The sequence below is a fragment of the Lissotriton vulgaris genome, chromosome 12, assembly GCF_964263255.1.
Source record: "Lissotriton vulgaris chromosome 12, aLisVul1.2, whole genome shotgun sequence".
Classification (NCBI taxonomy): Eukaryota; Metazoa; Chordata; class Amphibia; order Caudata; family Salamandridae; genus Lissotriton; species Lissotriton vulgaris.
In genome coordinates, this window is record NC_141700.1 from 219,836,086 (window position 1) to 219,857,997 (window position 21,912).

Here is a 21,912-nt window from a genome sequence, read left to right on the forward strand (position 1 = left end):
CCCTTCCTCACCCACGAGTCTGCCGGTAAAGGTATAGGTACCTTTTTCGTATGGGTGGCGTGCACCCAATTTTTGCGCCCTTCCAAACGGACGGCAGTTCTCGTGGCAAGGAGGACCTGGAAAGGTCCAGTAAAGCGGGGTTCCAAATTCTTTTTGCGAGCAAAATTGCGAGTAACCACCCAATCTCCTGGTTGGAGCTGGTGGCCTGGACCCTCCGTCTGCGTCGGCAGTGCTTCGTAAACCTGTTGGTGAATTAACCTCAGTTTAGCAGTCAGATAATGAAGATAATCAATCAACATCGGGTACTCAAGATCAGAAAACACACTTGGTCTAGGAACCCCCCAAACATTCGCAGGACGGCCGAACACTATTTCATAGGGGCTGAGCCCTACTCTGGAGTGTACGGTCGCCCTTGTTGACGACAAAGCTAGGGGCAAAGCGTCAGGCCACGAAAGACCAGTCGTAGCCTGAATCTTAGCCAGTTTGAGTTTAAGGGTGCCATTATACCCCTCAACCAAACCTGCTGACTGGGGATGATTGGCGCTATGGAATTTTTGATTAATTCCCAGGCCCTTACACACACTCTTCATCACACTCCCCACAAACTCACTTCCGTTATCAGACCATACAATTCGGGGCATTCCATACCAAGGAAAGTATTCCTTCAGCAGGATTTTCGCAGTAGACAGGGCTGTATTGTCTTTAAGAGGATAGGCTTCAATCCATCGGGAGAATGCGCAAACCACAACTAAAACGTATTTCAGATTATTGCATCGCTCCATATGGATGAAGTCTAGCTGGATTACTTCAAAGGGATATGAAGGAGGAGCAAAATGGCCAGGAGGTGTGGGGGTCCCCTTACCAGGATTGTACAACATACATATCATGCAATTCTTCACCAATCTCTCAGCACATTTCGTAATACCATCATTCTTCCACACAGGAGACAACAACTTACAAATACCTTTCGCACTAATATGTGCTAACCCGTGTGCCATTGTCACAATAGCCAGCACTAACGCATCTGGCAACATCCACCTCTTGTGCTCCGACAAATCGACCTAACAACCATTTGCATCCAACTTTCCCGTACTCTCCTTCCACTTCGTCTTTTCAGTATCAGTGGCCTCATTCTGAATCGTTCTCACACTCTCGATGGTATCCTCGCACATACTAGTCTCTGTAGGCCACCTAACCGAACTCGTCACATACATTCTAGTGCTAAGGTTCCGGGCAGTCTCCTTAGCAGTCTCATCCGCAAACGCATTACCACGGCCAACATCATCCGTCACCTTACGATGCGCACTACATTTAACAATCGCTACCTGCTTAGGCAACGTAAGTGCATCCAAAAGATCATTCACAAGCTGTCCATGCTGAATCTTTGTGCCATGCGACGTCATAAAACATCTCTCTCTCCACAATCGTCCAAAGCTATGAGCGACGCCAAAAGCGTATTGGCTGTCGGTAAACACATTCACTCGTTTCCCTTTCGCCAACACACACGCTCTAGTAAAAGCGATCAGTTCTGCAGCCTGGGCAGAGTTCTGATTCAATCTCGCAGCTTCCACAACAGTATTCAACGTTACCACAGCATACGCAGTAGTCACATCACCATTTGGCAATTTAAAACATGAACCATCCACATACAAGGTTCCATCGGGATCTTCCAAAGGAGTGTTTTTAAGGTCCACTCGACCTTTTGTTTCCTCCTCAGTCCTTAAGTAACAGTCATGCGCTGCTACTTCATCTGACTCTGCACTAATTGGCAATAAGGTCGCCGGGTTTAGAACATTACAACGTTTTATCTGAATATGACTTGCCAACAGCGTCAACTCGTACCCAGACAACCTCGCACTCGTCAAGTGCTGAGTTTTCGTACGATTCAAAAGAGTGTCAACTGCATGTGGCACCATCACTGTAAGCATATTATCCATGACCAATCCTGCTGATTGTCGGATGGACACCGCAGCTGCCGCTGTTGCTCTCAAACAACTCGGTAATGCTCTAGCTACCGGGTCCAAGGTCGAGGAAAAATATGCACATGGACGTTGCTTATCACCGAAGGGTTGTGTTAAGACACTCAACGCATAACCTTCCCTCTCGTGAACGTATAGTGTAAACGGCTTGCTATAGTCAGGAGTACCTAACACAGGAGCCGAACACAATGCATCACGCAGTTCAGAAAAACTTTTCTGACATTCTTCCGTCCATGGTAAAGGAGTTGAAACATCCTTGCACGTAAGAGCCACCAATGGTTTCGCTAACAATGAAAAATTCGGAATCCACTGTCTGCAGTAGGACGTGATACCTAGAAAGGCACGCACATCTCTTTGGGTTGTTGGCACAGATATTCGCGCAATGGCTGCAATTCTCTCTGGGGTCAACCTTCTTCCCTCCTTTGACAATAAGTGACCTAGGTAGGTTACTTCTTGACAACAATAATGAAGTTTAGAAGGTGACACCTTGTGATGTAAGTCACAGAGATGTTGCAACAACGACACCGTAGCAAGTTTACAAATGTCCTGAGTATCAGCAGCCACCAATAAGTCGTCAACGTATTGGATTAAGGCCGCACCAGCCGGCAACACAAATGCATCTAGTTGGCCCTTCAAGGCTTGACTATATATCGATGGACTCTCACAGTAGCCCTGAGGAGCACGTTTAAACCGGAAGCTACGACCACCAAGAGAGAAACTGAAAAGGTCTCTGCTTTCCTCAGCAATCGGAATACTGAAGAACGCATTCTTCAGATCGATCACTGAAAACCATGATGCCGAAGCTGGAATCAGAGTCAGTAACGCCGTGATGTCAGGCACAACAGGGAACTGAGGAATCATAATTTTATTTACTTCCCGTAAATCAATAACAAAACGATAAACAGGTGGTTTGGAAGGATCGGTACGTTTCAAAATAGGCAATACAGGGCTGTTGCACACGTTTCCCCGGGTCTCCTCAATAACATCTTTCTCGATCAAATCATAGATGATCGCCAACAGCGCCCGTTCACCGTCAAGAGAGATTCGATACTGGAGAATACGTGGCAGTCGCACATTAGATTTCACGTGAACAACATAAGGGGAGATGTCAAGCAGGCCGACGTCATTTGGACCTGTTGCCCACAAAGATGCAGGAAGAGAACTCAATTCCGGTGGAAGCTTATCGAGAGACAAGTACATTGGAGAGATAACTCTTTCACCTAAAGTAAGCTTCACTCCCGCAGGAGAACAATACAAAGTCGCATACAAACGTTTTAGCAAATCCAGGCCCAAAAGATTTTCACCACAACCAGTGGTCAAAATCAACGGAGCTTTCAGCTCACAAGGCCCAATTGTAAGTGGCAAAGGGCACAAAACCGGATTGCTAACAGGGGCGCCAGAGAATCCAACGGAAACATTTGTTAAGCCAGACAAAGGTGCGCCAGGGAGTTTCGAATGCATGATGGAACTTTTCGCTGCACCAGTGTCCAACAGAAAAGGCTCAACGACGCCCGATGTGGCAACTGCGACGTAAGGCCCTCTCTGATAAACCGGAACTGATACTACTCCCTCTCCTTGTCTATGGCTGTCCTAGTAATTACCGGCGTCAGTTCCCTGATCGACGTAATAGTCATCAACATTGTACTGCGCAGATCGTCCTTGCGATGATCCACGTTGATCAAAACAATTATTGGAATTTGACGAATTGTCTGAACGATCATTGGGAGCACCACGACCCCTACCACGTGATGTCTGCTGAGAACCACCACGACCTCCTCTAGATGTGTTACCACTATTACGCTCATTCAGAACAGAACAGTTGAATTTTAAATGTCCCTCCTGTCTACAATAGGCACACTGATTGTACCCTAGCGAAGATCTCTGCGAAGAGGAGTCATTCCGCGATTGCGACCTATTAGGTTGCGACTGCATTCGATTACGTTGTTGCGAATCATTCTGGTTCGAACGTGGAGGATACGCCTGCTGCAACAACACTTTAGTCTTAAGTTCTTTCGTCTTTTTATCAGCGCGGTCATTCTCTTCTTTCTCCCTATTCTCATAATATTGTGCCGTAGCCAATATTTGAGCAGATGTAGAGACAGCCCACGCACTCTCAGAATTTTTTAATTTGTTGCTCAAGTCGGGCAATAAGTTTGAGACAAATTTATCCACAAACAACCGCTGACCACCCTCGGTACTCATATCCTGACCACTGTGGTCGATAAATGCCTCCTCAAATCTCGTAAAAAAGTTGGAGACACTCTCGTCCTTCTTCTGTCTGCAAGCTGACAACTTGTCCCAGTTCACCCTCATAGCTGGCATAAGCGTTTTCATGAGGGTAATAATTCTCTGAGGGAGAGCAGTAATAAGCTGTTCAGGCTTAGCCCCACCAATTTGTCGTGTATCTGCCGCAGTAAGAGCAGCCCAATCACCACCTAATTCGTTTGCATGATCTTCCTGACGAATCTTGGCCCACACCGGTTGCGGTACGACATTGCCAAACAGCATATCGATATCGGCAAGATTCATTATCGTAGCATCTACGAGCTGCGACAATTCCTAATAATACCCTGCAGGATTTTTGCGTGGGTCAGACAAAGATTGCTTCACCTGTAAAACTTCCGATCGTTTCCATGGGAGATGTATCCATACTCTCTGGAAATGTGGCAAGATCGGTGGAGCAGCGCCAGGGTTACCTGGCATCCACACTGGTGGAACTTCGCGCATGGGATACTGACCAGACGCATCTAACTGTCTCTCAACATCCTCAACGAACAATGCTTGAGGTATCATAGAGGGGCGAAGAGCTAATAATTGCTCGACCGCACGTCGAACATTGGTACCCACCACCATTCCGTTCGAAAACTGAAGCTGTAAGTTAGTCAAAGCAGTTAATACATCGTCCGATGCATCTGCCGATATTTGATCGCGCAAAGCCTTGCACATTTCTTCAAAAACATACCTCTGTGTCGGTATATTGAATTGACTAAACGTATTCAACACCGAACGTGGAGGATTTCTATAGGGATGCAACATCCATGACATCGCCATATTGTACAACGCGGCACGTTCCCTATTACCAGGAAGCTGACTACGTCTTTGTGGACCGTCCGAACCAGCGGACTCAGAAATAGGTCCAAGAGAATTAGCGAAATTAGCAGCAACTAAAGGAGTACGACGTCGGGTAGATGGAGAAGTATATGATAGGGTGGAAACAAGAGAAGAATCGGGAACAGAAGAAACAACAGGAGTAAGTAAAACAGGGGAGGTAGCGGGAACAGGAGTATGAGGAAGTACAGGCGGAGGAGCAGTAGGAACAGAAACGGGCAAAGGAATAGGAACAGTCGGAGGAACAGGTTGAGGAGCAGGTACAGGAGGAACCACAGGAGCTGCGGTACCCTGTGCGTACGGAGGTGGTGACTTCATAAGATAGGACATTAAGGGATCCTCAACTAATTCCTCCTTCTTATCCGACTCCGTTGGTAAAGCGGGATAACATTTATCTATAGTCATACGTTGAAGCCTGTCAAAAACTTCCTTTTCCTTTTCCTCCTTATCACGCTGAAACTGCTCTGCTTTCTTTACAATGGTAGCAACACCATCTCTCTGATTACGTTTTGTCTGTCTGATCTCTTTCTGTCTGGCTTCTTTGCGCCATAACCGAAAGGCATCAAACATGGCCGGCCTTGACTTTTTCTTAAACAATTTAGCCTCAAGGTTATCTAAAATCGGGGTCTCAAAACTACCATGAGGTGGCCAACTAAGGACACCATCCTTTTTGGTGTAGCGAATCCAATATTCATTAAAGGTAATCGGACCTAAACCATGCTTGCTGTAAAGCTCATAAGTGGGAGTTCCAACCGGAGGTATCGGACACGAGTCCTCCAGTCGGGAATCCGTACCACAACGTCTGAAACAACTGAACAAAGTACTACGACCAGGCATCTTGCACACTAGCCGAGTTTCACAAACTTCAAGGGTTACGGGATTTACCAAGTCCCAGCAAAGAGCAAAAACCCTCGGTTTTTGGCGGCTGCAGTCGTCAAATATCACAACAAAGAACCAAGTACAAAGAACCACAAATGCAATGGAACCATGCAACCACTAAGCAACCACAACCAAGGACTCTGGGAGTGACCCAAAAATACTTAACTCAAAGATCGATGGCGTCACCAGGAAGGCCCGTCAATCGTCTCGCTGTACCAAGGTCTACGCCAGGCGCCAAAACAGGTCTACAGTTAGGGCAGCAGTCCGTCGCAGCCGTCAGGAGGCGGGAATCTTCGCGGGAAAAGTCGTCGGGCCACTTATTTCGACAACAGGATCGATGAAGCGGGTGCACCTTCCCTCGGAGATTTCACACGAAGTTCCTCACAATCGTCGGGCTTGGACCGGTACCATTGATGCAGCCCCACATTGGGCGCCAACTGAAGGACTGGGTTATTTAAGACCCAGCGGTGCCAGGGGACAACACCTGAAACCTTCGTGGGTAACCTGTTCCGGCGTACAAATGACAGAGACACGGGACACTTCCTTCGGCGTCAAAGATTCGAGGTTTATTTACTGCAGGGAACACAGAAATCACGTGAAGTACACAGCCGGTATGTTCGCGGGATCTGATTCAATTTGCTACTGTGGATCGCTCCTTTTTATACAGTTTTCTCTCATAGGTTAACATGGTACACAAAGGTTTACAACTTGGTTCCCATAATTATCCCCGAGAGGGGTCGCTTTGATGTATTCAAGGTCCGGAACATAAGTACAGAAACATTCGGTGGTTCCCAACTGTAAAAACCCATCTTCCCACTATTAGTACATTCCAATCGGCAATAAACAGATCGAAGAAGGAACAGGGACAGGTGCAGAGGAAAGCAAAAACAGTGCGGAGATCGGAAAGGGTGTAAAAGGGGTGGTATCGGGAAACACGAGCTGCAGGTATCAAAGGGACGTGCCTAATGAGATGCACGGCTAAGACAATAGACCGGCACGGCAAGATGAGCCTTGAGCGGGGACATCTGCCTTACAGTATCATCCCCCTCATCATAGAGACACTTTCAAAGAAAACGTGTCTTCCGCAAAAGTCTTGGGAATCCCAGGGTCGCGAAGCGGACAGCGTCCGTTCGCTGGCTACTTGAGGGCAAGAGACAAAATGGATGCCGTATCTAAGATGGAACCCGTGGGTACAGATAGAAACCCACGAAACAAACGAACGGTTCAGGTTAGCACAGCGAAACTGCGCACACCCACTAAACTCGTCATTTGCGGTTCATAGATACCGGACTCGACCATATTCGTGCGAGCCGAAAACACCACTTACGATCGTCACGGAACCTCATCTGCCAGAACGAAATTACCGGAGGGAATTGGTGGACTCTGCCTCCCATTGGGTGGCTATGCTCATGTAAGGGCTCACTAAGGTGTTTGGCAGCTGGAGCCACAGGGGGAGCAGTAGACTGGGTGGCATGCTGAACTTGGCTGTTGGGGCAGTGGGCACCCATCGCTCAATTGTAAAACTACTGGGTCTGCTGTGGAAGTTGGTCATGCTGGTGGTAAGGGACTCCTCGACAAATGCCCTGAAAGGAGGAGTGGAACTGTTGTAGATAGCAAAGTGGTGCGGAGAGGCCTAGAGAGCGAGCGGTTGACATGCTCTCCTTAAAACACTCAGAAGCAGAACCAGCCTTGTCCTCAATTAAGCGATTCCCATTGAAGAGTATGTCCAATAGGGATTATTGGAAATCGCCAGAGACCCAGTCGCAGCACGCCCATGGTGGCGAGTGAGAACTCTGGTACCTATGACCCGCCCAATGGACCTGATGGAGTCCAAGCCACAACAAATTGTGAATGTCTTTGGGCACATCAAGGAGTGCCATAGAATCCTAAATGGTGTGGGAGTGTCACCCCAACAAACAGCTAGCTCTAACAGAGAAACGGCCAAGTTGGTAGAGGAAAAGATACGCTTGCCTAATGTTTCCACCTGCTTAGATTCCCTGTCAAAGGAGTGGTAGGAAATACGTTGGGATTAGATCGGCTAGTGGATGCTTTCACCACAAGGCCTTCAGGTGAGGGTGCTGTGAAAGAAAAGCATGGTCGCCTGGGAATAGGGCAATGGCGCCTAGCTATTTGTTATTTTACTGGTAGGCAAGAGCCCGACTTGATACAGTCCATAATAGGATATCTGTCAGTGAATCATTGAATGGAAGTAGAGGCTACAAATATGTCTGCCCCATTTGAAGGACCTCCATAAAGACATTGGTCTTAACCGCCAAGGTGGGGAGCTGTAGACCAAGAACTTCGGCTGCTGTACGCATTACCATTGCAAAGTACGCAGATTCTTCTGTGGATGGCATAGGGGTGACAGGAGACCAGTTGTTTGGGAAGTAACATGGCCACTAGCCTACTGTAAATCCATTTACAAGCTGTAATCTTGGTAGGGCAGGACAAACTCATCACCCACATCACAGTCATTATCTGGATTTGATCCAAAAAGTAAGTGTAAATAATGTTCTCTCCTGTGGCAATGGCAAATTAAGTGGGGGAACTGGTGCCTCTAGCAGATTTGGGAACACTTCAATATAGGTCAGACTGACATCGACTTGGCATCGGAAAAAACTTTTGGGGCCTCCTCTTCTGTCATCGATGTGGCCAGCATAGTTCGAGGCGCTGTAGAGTCAGGTTAGCAGCCAGAGATTGGGAGAATATAGATGGCATATTTCAGGTGGAAGGCCCCCCAGATTCTTAGGGCCTAGAGGTGCCAGAGGGAGTCAGCAGGAATTTGAAAAGCCAAGTCATGGCTGCGCTGAACTCTTCAATCTGATGTGTCATGGCTGTAGACCACTGAAACCTAGGTTGTGATGGAACCAGCTTCAGGATTGGCTCTCAAGTTTTCAGACTCCTGAAACGAGAACAAGCAGTTTAAAGCCGCCCTGGTGCCTGCTCAGGCAAATGCGAGTAGTCCAAGGAGTGGAATCACACTTCGTCTTCTTGTGTTTGTTATGCTTACCTGATGACTTTGAGCATGACAAAGACAGGCTTGTGGAGCAGCTCTATCAACACTGGCACAGGGCCGAGATCGAACCTTGGACATGGAGCATTCCTTTAAATGGCCCTGGAGGGAAGTCTTTTTAAGCTTGGCGTCATGGAGCTTTACTTCACCATCTCTGATGGTCTTCAGATTAACCGACGTGCAGTTACTGTAGGCCTTGGAGTCACTGCCCGACCCCAGGCACCACAGGAAGGCCTAACGGAGATCTGTCACAGATATTTGTTTGCAACAGTCCTTACAAGGCTTGAAACATGTCATTTATAGGGGTGTTATATGTTGCAGACTGAAAATTATTTCAAGGTATGGTCTCAGAGCAACACGAAGAGAGCTCCGGATCTCTATCTGGAGATCTGAACAGAAAACAACTGACGTCAGTGCGTGGGAGAGGTGCCTCTATAGGCTCCGAACGTCACTTCCAAAGTGGAACTGCATCAGTGCACAGATGCACACCATCACCTTCTGGGATGCAGAGGTACTGTGAGAAGTTTTTAGATGGTGTCTGACATGTGCAAATATTCAAAAGATGAGAAATCTGCAGCTAGAAGTCTCTATCAGAAGTCAAAATACGATATATGCAAAGATGCTACTGTTATCAAGATTCAATTTAGGCACATTTCTTCTAGGGAAATCACCAGGCATACACACCCTGACATCTGTCTGCTGGTACAATGCTGTAATTACAACAGTCAGGGGATTGATTCTCTTAAGGTAATCAGAGGTTGGAATCAAGGTAAAATATAACAAATAGCAATTCCCTCTGACACCATGAATTTTACACTTGATTTTACCCAATGTCCTATTTCATTGACATTGTCAGCAATTTAATTTTTTTGCGTTTTCTTCAAAAGTTTTTCGATATTGCACAATTGGGTGTTAGCACATTTGTTTAGATCATCTCCTTTGGTAGAAAACATTCAACATGTATCAAAGAATAAGTAAATTCATTACATCAACATTATGACATTTCATTACACAACATTTAAACGATACTCAAAATATCACAATAATAAAGAAAACTCTGATCCTAGTGTTATTGCTCCTAAAGCACACAAAAGTCTTTCAAATTTGCTGCTTTGCCAAGTTAGCTCAAAAAAGATCAGTCCTACTTTATCTCAATAAATTAACTGTCTTTGAGGTATGATTATTTTCCACAAAGAAACAATAAATTTAGTCCTGTATGAGGTCGGAGAAGTCTTTTATTCTTTAATTAGCTGTTGTTCTGTTAGTCCTAGTCGTTCAGCAGTTTTTATTGAGTGGAACATCCAGTCTCTAGAGCATTTTGTGCCGATATGGCTAAATCCTTCGAGATATTCCGGGTCTTCTGTAAATATTACCGGCACGTTCTTAACTTGCAGTCCAACTGGTGTGGTTCCTGCCCTTAGGTGTTAGGGATGAGTGAATGATGGATTTTATTGAGGACTCCTACCAGCCGGAGGTATAATCCCCTCCTGGTTAACTTTTTCCCATGGCACTTGCAGGTGTGGCACTACAATAAAATCAATCATTCACTCATCCCTTTTATACTCTGTTCATCTAAATTCACGTACCCTTAAGGAAGAAAAAGCAAGCCATACCACCGCAATCCTCGATATCTAAATGTCAGAACCCAAAACATTAAGTATTAGAGAGAAAGACATAGAAAGACATAGAAGCATTACTTAGGAGGCCATCAACACTCAATCCAGGAAATACAGCGATTAATGCCAGCCAGTCTACAGAACTAGAGAAAATCACATTCTTGAAAAAGAAACAAATCAGAACATCCTTGCACAGAGAAGTATTACTAGAACACCTAAGGGCAGGAACCACACCAGTTGGACTGCAAGTTGTAAAGTAACAGCGATGACCGCTTTGAAAACCAAGATCGACCCAGATATACACCTCAGCAGTCCAACCATTAAATAAAAAAAAAGGCATGTCTTCTGGCTTTTCGGAGATGTAATCGCTTCCTGTCACAAGAAAGGCTCCTTAAATACCACATACCAAATGAGTCTATCCAATAAACCTTCATAAAAGCCGCTCTTGAAAGAATATACTCTGTGCATGCCGAGCTGCCCACAATTTTATGCACACTGAAGGAGCATAACTGGCTGCCGTTGATGCCATAAACAAAACAACACGCACTACAATGTGAACTCTGGCAAAAAATAAAGCGCCCTACCATTGTGAGATTCCCACACGGTCAATTGGAGAAAGCAGTGCATCCTTTCCATATTGCATGGCTGTCTACTTGAGAAAGTTTATAAATACAATATATACTGATAGAGCTTGACTGGTGCAAGCTATTCCTATGGTTGCAGCCCAAGCACCAAGTCACGAGTTATGCAGTCAGAAAAGATGTATTAAACTTAGGAGTGATGGCTGGAGTTTATACATTTAATTCTGATGAAGGACCAGCATTTACCTCTCAGGCAGTAGAAGAGAGACATGCTAAGGTTTGAGTAGGTCTCCAGTTCCCACATCAATTTAGGGTTGGTACAAACTGAGTCGAGGGAGCTAATGGCATGCTAAAACAATCTTAAACTGCAAGGGTCCTAGACAATGGTGGATTACAGGTTTACAACTTCTACAGTGCACATGGAGCTTTAAATATTATGCCTAGCTGTGTTCTGTTAAACTGAACTCCTTATGAGATGCTGTTAGGTGTAAAAATGTATGCACCGGACCTTCCAGGAAGGAGGAATCTACAGGATTAACCTCTTCGCTGCTGATGACGAGCTCAGCTCGTCATCAGCCACGGTAGTCGTGTGCGGATGACGAGCTGAGCTCATCATGTAACGCAGCTTTTCGTAAATTGCCGCACACAGCGGGATAAGCTGCCGCAGCGATGCGGTTAATCAAGCCGTGGTTTCTTGCAGGATTTGCACCATACTGAGAATGGTCTTAGCCATACTTCAACTAACTTCAAAACGCATGTAGTGACTGACTGGCAGCGTCAGGATGGTGTACTAGTGGAAGCGGGATTGAGATTGAAGGTAGAGTTTGGTCCAACCTATCAAGGTTGTGTGCTGGTGCTGGGGATGAAAGGAATACATACAGAGATACTAACACCATGACACAGGAGATAAAACACAAGTTGTGTCGGTGGACAAGGGAAAACAATTTCATGAGGCCTATTTTATATATCAGACCAGTGACACCTCTGAAGCCACTGCTAACTGTGCAGTGGCTAACCATTTCATAGAATGTCTCCTAGTCAGATATACCTCATGAAACTAAAGAACATTCAAATACAAGCACAGATCAACAAGAGATGACCACGGAAATAACTGCTGATGATGGAACATGGCAAATGTCACCACCTTTAGGGCTGGAAATTAAATAATTCTACCTTCCAGTGTTTGTACATCACAAGATCCAGAATTATCAGAATGTGAGGCAATGAAAAACTGCTATAAAACTTAAAGTATGAACATTTTCCAAAGAGACTTCCTTGCAAAGCAAATGGATGAACTTCAAATATAGCATAGAGGAATATATAAAACCACCTATGACTTCTGTCTGGCTCAGGCTATTGCTAACATTAATTTCACTGCTAATTTGGATCATATCGGTGGTGTTCATTGTGAGGATGGTGCATGAAGAATGCATTTAACAACAAGGTGATGGAATGAATGCATTAATTAATCTGAGCCACTGGCAATTGCTTGGGGGCATACTCCAGTGCACTGTTTTCATGCACCATGCCACTCTAGACAAAGGCCCACCTTATGCGGATCAGAACTGCCCCTGCCCCTCATGGGAACAATCTGTTGTGAACTGAAGGGTGTGACCCTTCCAGAAGGGACCACAAGCAACCCCAGACTGGTTCTGCCCAAGGGTATGCAGAGACCTGGGTTATTTGTTCACTATGCCACTGGAACCAAGCTACATCAGACTTAAAAGGCCCTATCAGGCACAACTGGTCTTGAGGTGTTTGTGTTCAAGTTCAGAGAGGAACTGACATGTCACTTTGGGCTGGACTGTCCCAATTGGAGCAGTAGTAAGACAGATGTGCATGTGGCTGGGCCTACTCTGAGGTGGCACGGTGGGAAAAAGAACAATGAGGGTTGGAATGTAACCCTAAGTTATTGCTAGTGGTTCAACTTACTGCAATCATTTCTCTCATCACTTTTTGTGTGTTTGCATGGAGGATACATGCCTGATATAGAGAATCCTGTTTATTAATCTTTAAGAGCTTGTACTCCCTCTGAAGTGTTACAGATGGCAAGCAGTGAAAGATCTGTTCAGCCACTGAAGTACTCCAACTAAAACTGAAAAACCTTGCTTGGTGGGATAAAGTGAACGGTGCGAGAGACTGTGCACATTGACTGATTATTCGGATAATCTGCACTTGAGGTTAATCATGCACTGAAGACAAGAGATTTGGTATGGGGTATGATGACATGTGAGATGTCCTTTAATGTGAGAGTGACGATCAACATCTGAACAGGTGGATGGTGACTTGGTGTAAGAAAATTCTTCTTCTGCATGATGACTTCTATTTTTGCTCACTAATATTACTGGATTTTGAACTCTGCTTTCCCCAGTGTGTATTCTCTGTCTCCTAAAATATAATTAAATTGGCCAAACCCAGTTAAGGCCATAGTAAATTGTTGAGTAAAATACAGCTATTTCATGGAAAGTGTAATGTCCTTGTGGCCTGCAGCACCTATTGTTTGTTAAGTTATATTGATTTGTATAGCGCCCTAATCACCCGAGAGGACATCCAGGCGCTTGTACAGGTGTGTGGGTTTATAGTCCCCAAGATGCTAATACGGAGAGGCAGGTCTTCAGCTTCTTGCGGAACTCATGTAGTGAGCAGGATATCTTGATGTGTTGAGGGAGGTCGTTCCAGGCCTTGGGTGCGATGTAGGAGAATGAGTGTCCTCCACTTGTGTTTTTACAGATGAGGGAATGTGTGCAAGTGAAAGTGCCGCAGAGCATAGGTGTCTGGTGGGTTTGTGAAACTGTATGCAGTTGTTTAGATATTCTGGTCCTGTGCTGTGTTGGGCTTTGTACATTTGTGTGAATTTGAAGTTTGAATTGGCTGCGCTTCTGAATGGGGAGCCAAGTAAAGCTTCCTGAGGTGGGGTGTGATATGGGTGCAGCATGGAAGGTCGAGTATGAGTCTTGCAGTGGTGTTCTGGAATGTGCTATCCACTAAGGTGACAAGGAAAAACAAGGCTTCAGGAATAGTGTGACTGTTGCTGCTTTTAATCCTGCAGGCAATCTGGTCAAATAATCATTTTTGTCAGGAAAAAACCCTCATTTTAAATACTGAATAATGTCAACCTTTAATAGACCGTGTAACCTACAAGGTAGAGTACCTAGTATTTGAGGTGGAACAAGTTAGAATGCCACTTTTGCATGTTTCTACAGTGACTAGCCCTCAAAAGCTGATACTATCAGAACAACTAAAGTTCAAATCAAAGACTATTTTGCCATCTTTGGTTTCGGATAAGCTATTGACATAATTCAAACACTGTTTTTAACATTTATTTAAAATCCAATTTAATGGCAGTGTTACATTTTTGAATAACTTACAAGAAAATTAACTTTTTAAAAGTTAGACTGTGTCTGCTTGAAGCTCTGAAGCAAATTATTATTAGCCTGCCAGCTTCTATCCTCATCCATGCTTTCCCCTTAATGCTGTGTGAAAAGTGCTTCTAGAACAGAAACAATGGCTCATGTCTTTTGTCAGGAAGACCTGGTTGTGAGATATGTGACTTTTCTCCGCTCAGGAATGGCAATTTGGGAGGGTTAAGGAACTTCATTAACTTAAATGGGACCAGGTTACGGCCTGCCCATTCATAGTTCTGGATAAAATGAAACCTGAACAAAACGAAACCTAGGGAGACGCGCCTTTGTTCCAAGTGCCAACTGTAGCCAGCTTAGCACCACCCCAAAGGAAAGGAGGACTGGTGCCAGAAATAGTTCGGTGTGGTTGAGGAAGAGGGGATTGAAAATGTCCCTAAACACACATGCCTGCTACACCAGCCATCTCAAATGACAGAATACATTTTACTGAGAATAGTGCACTGTGGGATAGTTTGCAGTCGGGTCAACAGGAACTGTAGCAAAAGAGCAAAGGTTTGCCCTTTGGAATTTTTTCTCATTAGTTAAGAAGTGTCCAAGAGTTACCTCCACTGGCTAGTGAATCCTATAAAAGTAGCACATCAACCCTAGCTCACCAAAACCATTTTTGAACCTTTGAAAAACAGAAGAGGACTGGAGCTTATGTTTGGGATCTATGGGTAGAGCTAAAGGATTCGACATGCTTCCATGTGTAGCCATGACTGAGAGACTCAACGGGTCAGTTAGCCAAACTACTGGGTGGCTACTGAGACATACGCTGCAAGAGGCCTTTCTTCTGAAAAGACCAGTTATCCAGTCAACTAGACTTGGACTGGACCCTGCTGGTGGACTCTGCTGGAGTGAGTCCTCACCCTTCAGTGCTGACCCTGAGGTCCTGAGAGTCTTAGCAGAGACCAAGAGGAACCTCTATATAAAATCTGAAAAGTTAGGACTTTTTGGACTTCCCGAGCTTCAGCAGGACTTCAAAGCAAAGGTAGAAAACTTGACTGTGCAAAAACACAAATACGTATCAGATTGATGAAAATTCTTTGGTAGGTATGAAACTTGAAGCTTGGAGCTTGGAGCTCTTTGCACCATAACCAGTGGCTTCAGCATGGCCTTGTCCAGTGGTTATGCTACTTCAAGAGGACTTGGATGAATAAAGCTTTCACACTTGCCCTGTTGGAGGATTTCGACCTCCATTTCAGAGACTAAGTCAGAAGGATAAATCATTAACCAGAACAAAATGCTTGGTGTAGTTGATCTCTGCTCCATCATGGTCAGCCAGAAAGTACGTCTAGGTCTAGTTCCACTACAAATATTTAGCTCTGATTGGAGCGTTACTTTTTCCTGGGGTTGCTGCTTAGATTCACAGTTCTCAATGCCCTTACTGGGGTATTTTTTGTGTAGTTTGTTTGCTAATTAATAGTTGTGGGATATTTATTGCATTGTATTTTGACTTTTTATTTAATTAGGCACTGCTAAATAGTTTTCCTTAAGTTAAGCCTGTCCACTCTAGCAACTACCAGGGCTTTAGCTTAGGTTTACCGAACTTGTGTGTTGGATCAGACAAAAGTTTGGACTTATTGCTTAGGAAGGACTCAACCTCCCCAACTAATATCCTGTTTTCTTCCACAAATAGAAGTACACTCTACTTTGGGGGCTACAGACAGGGGCGACCGGTAAGTTTTGGAGGGAGGGGGGCCGTACAGGACACACGCACATATACATATAACACAATCATGCATTCACACATGCGTGCACACACACAAACATTAATTCACTACACTCTTTCCCAAACATTCATACATGCATACATGCATAAAACGATAATTTAAAAAGAAAACAAAAAACAAACTTACCTGCATCCAGCTCTGCCCTGCCTCAGCGGTTCTTGAAGGCTCGGGACTGCTGCCTTCAATCATAGGCTGGAGGGAAGGCAGCAGTCACAATGTCATCACAGAGTGGGATGGGGTCAGTGACACTACTGACCACAGCCCAGTCTGTGATGGAAGTGTCACTGATTGACACTTGACCCTGTGCGCTTCAGGGCTTAAAACAGAAGCAGCGCCCAGGAGCGAGGCAATCAGTGACGCTACCCCTCCTCACTGAGGGGAGGGCCTCAGAAACCTTTACTGAGCTGAGAACGTCATGCCTACAGGAGCTGTGACTTTCTCAGCCCAGTAAAGTTCAGTTCAGGCACCCAGGAGCCAGCGCTAAATGCGCATGTCTGTCTCCTGGCTGCCTGAACTGAAAATGAACAATGTCTGTCGGGATGACCTTTGTTCAGCCCGACAGACACTGTTTGTACGGGGCAAAAGGTGGAGGGGCCACACCTAGCTATAGAGTAGGAGACTGCATTGCCATTTAGTGCTTTATTAACATCAAGCAGTGCTTGGGTAAGAAATATTTTTCCTAACTACAAGACAGTGTTGTTAGACTACCGATGGACAGTAAAGACAAGACTGTTGATTAGAATGCACAGGAAGCCAAAGAAATACATTTAGATATTAAAACTATGGGAACATTAATTAAGACTTGCGGCCATCTTAGTGGCGTTTAATAGTTTCCTTGCTCGTGAGGAGATATTTTTGAAAGCGCGACCGGACAAGAAAAGAAATGGTCTTGATTGTGAATTTTTTGTTCGCCCTGATTTATGTAAGCAGTCAGTTGAATTACGCTGGCAGTATCGACAGTTAATCCCGGAATTCCAAGCTAAGGGTGCGCAGGCATTTTAAATGTTTCCTGCAAAAATGAAAGTAATTGACAAGTAGCGCATCCGTTTCTTTACGACAGTTGTTTCTGCTAAAGAATTTCTGGTCTCAATGTAATATAGGCTGTATTTAATTAAGTGGTCTGAGCATACAGGGTAATAAAACTATTAGTTGAAGCTACTTAAGGATGGTTTTTCTTCTCCTCTTTTGCTCTTTTCTCTGATGGTATTTTCTTGATGGGCGGTTTGTTTGGTATTATGCTCCGCGGGAAAAAGGCAGGGGGTTGTGGGCAAGCTCGCATCAAGAGGACCATAAGTCCTAAAGCCTCGTTAATGGGTGGGGGGGGAGGCAGGTAGAGGGGGAAGGGGTTCAGGGGGGGTAGGGGCACTGGGGACAGGGGGTGGTGGGTAGCACAACGGGGTTTAAAAAAGGGGAACATTTTTTTCACAGCGACTAACACTGGAACGGAAAGGATAAGCGCCTCAGAGAATTGGTATTTTGATTTAAAATGTCAATTAAAGGAATAAGAATTTGCTCAATGAATGTGTCTGGGCTGAATAATCCAATAAAGCGACAAAAAGTAGCAGCTGAACTGAGACATATTCGCCCAGACGTACTGTGCATTCAGGAAACTCACATCCCATGGTCTAAAAGGGAGGTGTTAAAGGAATTGGGATACTCATTAATTGCTGCAACCGGCCAATCTAGTATGATAAGGGGAGTAGCCATCCTTTTTTTTTTTTTTTTTTGGTGTAAGACATTTATTTCACATTGCCACAGAGATAAGGTACAGTCGTATCGCCTACAACCTGATAAGGCCGGCTGTTCATGTTGTCAGTATCCACAATCGTAAGTTTGTTCATACACAGCCCTTCAGCCGACAACCATAGGTCCGGCGGCGAGTTGGTGGCGTGAGGATCATGCGCGTCATTTGACAATGTAACAATATGGCATAGTCGCTTTCTCGGTCTTACTTTTTCATGTACTGCCGCAGGAACCTCTGCAACCTAGAGGAACAAGTTAACAAAACCCCCTTAAAACTCAAAGCACTGAGTCACAACATTCTCCCCCCCCTCATTACTCTGTAATGAACCACGCGTATCTGCATAAGACCTGTTTCAATTTTGTACCAATTACGTAACATTGTCCGAAGCTACCGTCAGCAGATACTGTCTAAAAGGCTCCCAGTAGTCTCTAGGACGTGAACCTGCAGGTAGTTCCTCCTCGTATGTGGCCAACGTGTCTCTACAATAGGTCAAGTCCTCCAGCCAGTTTTTCACCCTAGGCTTCAGCTTACTATTCCAGTGCAAGGATACTCTCCTCTTCGCCATTAGTAGTGCGATCACACACAGTTTCCGCCGTTGTGCTTTCAGTTGCGGCACTATCCCCAATAAGCAAATTTTGGCTGTGCAGTGTAAAGTGGCCCCCAAGATGATGTTAATGGTCTGTATCACTTGTTACCAGTACTGCGCCACCGCACCACAATGCCATGCCAAATGCATAAAGTCTGCATGTTCCTGCCCACACCTAGTGCAGTTGGAGTTATCCGTTAAGCCAAACCTATGCAGTCTGGAAGGCGTGTGATACATGTGATGCAAGTATTTATAGTGGATGAGTCTGAGATTACCATTCGGTGTCAGCATCCCCGTTAGGATGCAGGAAGTCTCCCATTCCTCTTCCGTGAGGGTATCTGCCAGTGCTGCGCACCATTTCTCCCTAGCCCTTGTAGTGTTACCCCCCATGCTTGTTTGTGCGCTGTGGTATAATCTGGACACCAAGTGAGACGCCGAGGGTGTGGTGAGTACAAGCTGTGAAGGGGCAAGTGTCTGCGGTTCGTCTGGGAATGTCGGAAAATGCTCTCTCACTGCCCTTTGCAATCTGTAATAGTTGAAACTAAACAGCAGGGTTGGATTCTGGATATATGTTAATTTGTCTAGCGTTACGAATTGCCCGTCTCTATATAAATCGCCTAGTGTATCTATGCCAGCGTGTTTAAGGAGGTCCATTCCTACCTGTTCTTGTGTGACGGATAAGGCCGGATGGCGGGCTAGTGGGAGTGCCGGTGCGTAAAGTGGTGTGCTTTGTGCCACTTTGCTCAGTATCCTCCATGCCTCGATCGTGGTGTTCACCGGGTTGATGTCATGATCATGCAATCTGGGCCGTTTATGTGTCAGAATACTCGTCAGTGGGATGGGATCAGCGTCCCCTTTTTCCACTGCCACGTGTGTTAGAAATGGTATCTCATGGTACCAACAATGCGCGAATTGCGCCTGGGCACATAGATAATATAGGTAGATGTCTGGTACCTTAAAACCTCCATTAGCGTACGGTAGTATCAGTGTCTGTAGATCCAACATGGCCTGTTTTCCCGCCCAGATCAAGGATAACATAAGGGATTTAATGTTGCGGAACACCTCTGCTGGGGGCTTGATAGGTATGTTGTTGAATAAATATAAGAATTTAGGCAGCAGCACCATTTTTACTATGGCGAGTCTATCAGCCAGTGACAGCGGTAGCCCAATCCACCTCTTGACCTTATCTTCTAACGTTGATATAGTTCTCCCGTAGTTGGTGCGGATGACCAGTTCCGGGTCCCTGTGGAACCATATGCCCAAGTATCTTGTTGGATCATCCTGCCATTCCAGAGGGTAATCCAGCGCAGCGGGCTGGGTACCGTCCATCAATGGAAGTACGAGGGATTTGTTCCAGTTAATTTGCAGTCCTGAATATTGGCCAAATTTAATGTATTCCCGCAGCAGCGGGTTAAGATGCAGCTCTGGGTTTTTAACATAAAGGACCATATCATCAGCGTATAATGCTATGTGTATGGGTCGCGCGGGGAGCTGAATGGCTGAGTAGTGGTAGTGTTGCCTTATTTTACACGCCAATGGTTCTAGTATGAGGACAAACAGCATTGGCGACAAAGGACACCCCTGCCTGGTGCCGCGTCTGATTTCTATCGGGGCCGAAAGATGTTTATTTATCCTTATGCGTGCCTTCAGATCTGTGTACAGCATCGTTATCCAACCAATGAACAATGGCGGGAATCCCATCCGAACCAGGACTGCGTGGAGAAAGGGCCAATCGATCGTGTCGAACGCCTTGGCCGCGTCCAGTAGGACAGCCACCGCCTTTATGTCCGGGGCCAAGTAGTGCGCCAAAGCAAACAGAGTGCGAGTGTTGTGGGTGGTCGACCTGTCCGGTATGAAACCAGCCTGGTCGGGTCTGATCAACAGCGGCATGAGCGGTTTCAGTCTGTCTGCTAGTATGCTCGCTAGTATTTTAGTGTCTACGTTGATCAGCGAGAGAGGGCGGTAAGTGTCGCATTTTTTCATCGTCCTTGCCCGGTTTCAGTAAAGCGATGATAAGCGCCTCTCTCATTGACGGTGGTAGCGTTTGTGCGTCGTGGGCGGTCTCATAGAGGTTCACCAGGTGCGGTGCTAGTATGTCTGCGAACGCTTTATAAAATTCTATTACGAAACCATCTGGCCCCGGAGCTTTGCCATTAGGGAGCCTTTTAATGGTATCTACGACTTCTTGTGGTGTAATAGGTCGCGCAAGGTAGTCTCTGTGACCATCCGCCAGCCAGGCGAGCTCCACGTCAGCCATGTAGGCCAACAGTTCTTCTTGTGGTATTAGTGGCCTCGCCTCATATAGTGCCCCATACGTGTCCATGAACTCACCCATTATAGTCTTGATGTCGCGCGTGCGTGTGCCAGCCTTAGTTTTTATTACTGTTATGTGATGTGGTGCTCTGCCTGAACATATCTTTTCCACCAGGGCCCTACCAGGCTTCCCCCCTCTCCATACCGTCTGGCAGTTGTCCTTTTAAATATGTATTTTAGTTCATCCTCAGCAAATTGGTGATACTCTGACAGTAATGCCTGAATGTCACTTAATATCGCAGTGTCGCCAGTGCATGTGTATCGCTGTTCCAGCTCTTGTATCGCCTCCTCCCGCCTCTTTAACTGACGCCGTATGTCCTTTAATATGCCTGAGGTTGTGCTGATGCATACGCCTCGTATTGTTGCTTTGAAGGCTTCCCACAGGAGGCACGGGTCCTCCGTCGTGGGGGAATTCAGCTCGAAATAGTCTGTGATCGCTTTCAGGATGGTGTCAACATATAGCGGATCACGCAAGGCCTGTGCATTGAACCGCCATACGTACGGCGGTGTGACATAGTGCGGGATTCATAAGTGAAGGAGAACCGGGCCGTGGTCGGAGAGTGTCCTAGGGAGGTGTGTGATATTCTCTACCCATGTTATAATATCTTGCGTGCCTAACCAATAGTCCAACCTGGACCAGCTCCTGTTGGCCGCATTAATGTGAGTCGCTACGTGTTCCCCAGGGTGCGATATCCTCCACATGTCGCTTAGATGTAGGTCGGTCATTGCATCTAGTAGCATCTCCCTCGCTTTTATATGCTGTTCCAGTGTATGTGGTGCTCTGTCGTGCCCGTCTTGTAGCGTGACATTAAAATCTCCCCCCCAGATGATATTTTCCGCCCGTATGTCCGCTATTTTGTGCCATACCCTTTCATAGAATGCTGCATCGTCTACGTTCGGGCCATATACATTCACTAGTGCCACTTGCTGCTGTCTCACCTTACCCACCACTATGACAT